The sequence below is a fragment of the Dromiciops gliroides genome, chromosome 3 (genome assembly GCF_019393635.1).
Source record: "Dromiciops gliroides isolate mDroGli1 chromosome 3, mDroGli1.pri, whole genome shotgun sequence".
Lineage (NCBI taxonomy): Eukaryota > Metazoa > Chordata > Mammalia > Microbiotheria > Microbiotheriidae > Dromiciops > Dromiciops gliroides.
In genome coordinates, this window is record NC_057863.1 from 659,381,020 (window position 1) to 659,384,745 (window position 3,726).

The following is a 3,726-nucleotide window of genomic DNA, read 5'->3' on the forward strand; positions in this document are numbered from 1 at the left end:
TTCACCCCAACTGCCTCACCCCCCCCCCCCCCCAAAAAAAAAGAGATGAATCTTCATAAATCACTGAAGGGACCCTCCCCTTACCCTGAAAGGGTCCCTGCTTTTCCTCTTCTGATGCCCCCACATCAAACCCTGCTCAGAAAGGGCTCAGCCCTTGGGATTGGGGTGAGAAACCCAGAAACCAGGATAGAGATGTGTGGGTCACCCAGAAGAATGGGGGAAGCCTCATGACCCAGCTCAGCCCCTTGGTCTCTACTGGCCTGGACATGAGGACAGTGTCAAAGTCCCTGGTGCCCCTTGTCCTGTGTCTCCTGGCCATGGCCAAGGCCTTGGTCTTATCTCCTTCTAGGGGCTGATGGAGGGAGGGGTTGTTGGCACTCTACGGGGGTCCCGTGGGCTTCTTCTTCTCATCTCTGACTACAATATACATAATATAATATAATATAATATAATATAATATAATATAATATAATATAATATAATATAATATAATATAATATAATATAATATAATATAATATAATATACAGGGGGTCCCATGGGCTTCTTCTCATCTCTGACTATAAGCAGCAGGGGGTCACTAGGTTGTGTCCAGAGACTTCCCTTGGTGCCAAGCTGGTGGCTGCAGCTGTAATTGCCAGAGTGTTTGGGCGTCACATGACTCAAGAAGAAAAGGGCCCCATCTTTAGTGTTATTCATGCTTGGCAGGATTTTCTCATCTCCTTCCTTGTACAGAACAAACCTTTTACTGTGACATCTTGAGGCCCCCAGCACAGGAGGGTCACATCAGACCCTGAGGCCACTTCTGGGCCAGCCCAGGCTGAGAGGGAAGGCTTGGGAAGAACATCTGGAAACCCAAATAGAGACCAGGAAATGTGAAGGCCTTTCACAGCCGAGATGAAGGAGGGGAAAGAAAGAGCTTGGAGGTCCCAGAAAAACTCCCTGACCATCAACTCCTGCTTCCATTGGCTCTTTGGGCATTCTTTGCCCCAAATCTCCTACCTTGGAGAGGGCTGGAATACCTAACCATGCATGGGGGAAACACCTGGGGTGCCTCATGGGGAACCCCCAGCTTAACTCTGCTCCCACAAAGCCCAGGCCCTGCTCAGGCCTGAGGCTGAGGAGCCTCACAGGCCAGGCAGTGCCCTGCTGGGAAGCTGGGTACTGAAGTGGGGGGGGGCGGGGTTGAAACTAGAGTCACTCTCTGTCCTTGGGGCTCTGAGAAGAGTCCAGACAGGGTCTTTCTCTCATTAGGGTCTCATGCACCCCACTCCCCACAGCGGTCACTTTTCCGTCCCAGGCCTTCCTCCCTTTCTCTGCTATGAAACGACCCCTTCCCTTCTCTGGCTGACCCCCTATGAGCCCCACAGTCACAGCTGACACTTAAATCTGGACTGGGACATGGGAGCCAGGATGCCTGGAGAGAGGCATGGTGGTTTTTTTTTTTTTTTTTGGTGGTTGTTGTTTTTTAATTTTTTTTTGCAGGGCAATGGGGGTTAAGTGACTTGTCCAGGGTCACACAGCTAGTAAGTGTCAAGTGTCTGAGGCCAGATTTGAATTCAGGTCCTCCTGAATCCAGGGCCAGTGCTTTATCCACTGGGGCATTTCAAAAGGCTTTCAAATAGAAAAGTCCCATTCTTGTGTCAATGAAGGCCTCTGATCTTCTGCTCCTCAGACTCCATCCAAAAGGATTAGAGTGTGGGAAATCTCACAGGAACTGCCCTGGCCACCCTGGTCCTTTTAAGCCCAGGGATCATGCTGGCTGAGGCCTACACCAGCTGGAGGAAGATGTGAGCAAATAATTAATAATGTTGAATTTTTGGATAAAGCACCAGCCCTGCATTCAGGAGGACCTGAGTTCAAATCCTGCCTCAGACACTTGACACTTACTAGCTCTGTGACATTGGGCAAGTCACTCAACCCTCATTGCCCTGCCAAAAAAAACATAAATAAAAATGAATTTCTAGGAAAAACCCAGACACGTTAGTGTTAGCTGTTCTCTTCCCCTTCTTGGAAACCAACTTGGGATGAGCCTTCAGCTTAACTAAGGGAATGCAGAGTGATCCTTCTGATTGCCTAGGGGAGAAACCCACCTACCAGATTGGAATTGGATCTCTAGGACCCCCCCCCCCCCCCCCGCCCCAGGTCAAGTCAACCAATGGATCTGAATGATGGTAACCAATTATCTTAGTTAAATGTGTGGTGACCTGCCTCTACCAAAAAGAGGATAAAAATCCTTGGGGACAGGAGGCTGGCTGTCTTTCTTTCCAGTCTTTTTTCCTGGGACTCTCTTGAACTCACCACATACCGTCTCCTCTCCCTCTTGGCCAAAATGTACTGGGTATATAATTGTTTTAGGCCTGTAACCTCTGTGACTAATGAAAACATTTGGGAAATGCTATGTGCTCAGTACTTTATTGACATGTGATATTAATTAATAAATGCTTATTGCCTAAAATGGATGCAATAGCTGTTAATTTATAAGTAGCAATATTTTAGAAAACCCAGCCTAGTTCCCCAATAATATAGACAGAAACAGCGTTTCTCACAGGATTTTAACTAACAAAAGGAGTTTGGGTTGAGCTGCCTAAAGGGACCCAAAAAGAACCAATTTTCTATTCAGTTCTGGTCTTTTCATCAGGTAACCTTGAAATTCCCCTATTTCATTGAATGTCCATCCTTTTCCCCTCAAAGAGAATGCTCAGTTTTGCTGGGTAATAGATTCTTGGCTGCAATCCAAGCTTGTTGGCCTTTGGGAATATCATATTCCAAACCTTGTGATTTTTTAATGTTGAAGCTGCCACGTCCTGTGCAATCCTGACTGTGGTTCCATGACATTGAAATTGCTTCTTTATGGCTGCTTGGAGTATTTTCTTCTTCACCTGGTAATTCTGGAATTTGGCTACAATATTAATTGGAGTTGTCCTTTTGGGATTCTTTTCAGGAGGTTATCGGTGGATTCTTTCAGTGACAATTTTATCCACTGATTCTATAATATCAGGGCAGTTCTCCTTGATAATTTCCTGGAATATGGTGTCTAGACTGTTTTTCTAATCATGGCTTTTAGGCAGTCCAATAATTCTCACATTTTCTCTCCTGAATCCATTTTCCAGGTCAGTTGTCTTTCTAATGAGGCATTTCACATTTTCTTCTATTTTTTCATTCTTTTGATTCTGTTTGACTGATTCCTGGTCTCATGGAGTCATTACCTTCCATCTGTCCAATTAGAATTTTTAAGGCATTGTTTTCTTCAGTGTGATTATGTATTCCCTTTTCCATTTGGCTGAATGAATTTTTTTAAGGATTTGTTTTCTTCAGTCAATCTTTGTGCTTTTTTTTTTTACAAGCTGCTGATTCTTTTTTCATATTTTTCTTGTGCTGCTTTCATTTCCTTCCCCATTTTTTCTTCTACCTCTCTCAATTGATTTTTAAATTCTTTTGGAGCTCTTCCAAAGTCAGCTTTTTGGTCTTGGGACCAATTCATCTTCCCTCTTGAGGCTTGAGAGAATTTGAGAGTATTGTCCTCATCTGTGTTTGTGTTTAGCTCTTCCCTGAGGACACAGAAGCTCTCAGTGGTAAGGTATCTCTTTTGTTTCTTACTCGTATTGCAGCTTATTTTTTAAGAAGCTGAAGTCTGCTCCTGGGGGCACCAGGGTCACTGTTTCAAGCTTCTTGTGCTGGGAGATAGTGGTTGTGTCACTGGATTTCTACTCTGAGGCCTCTATGG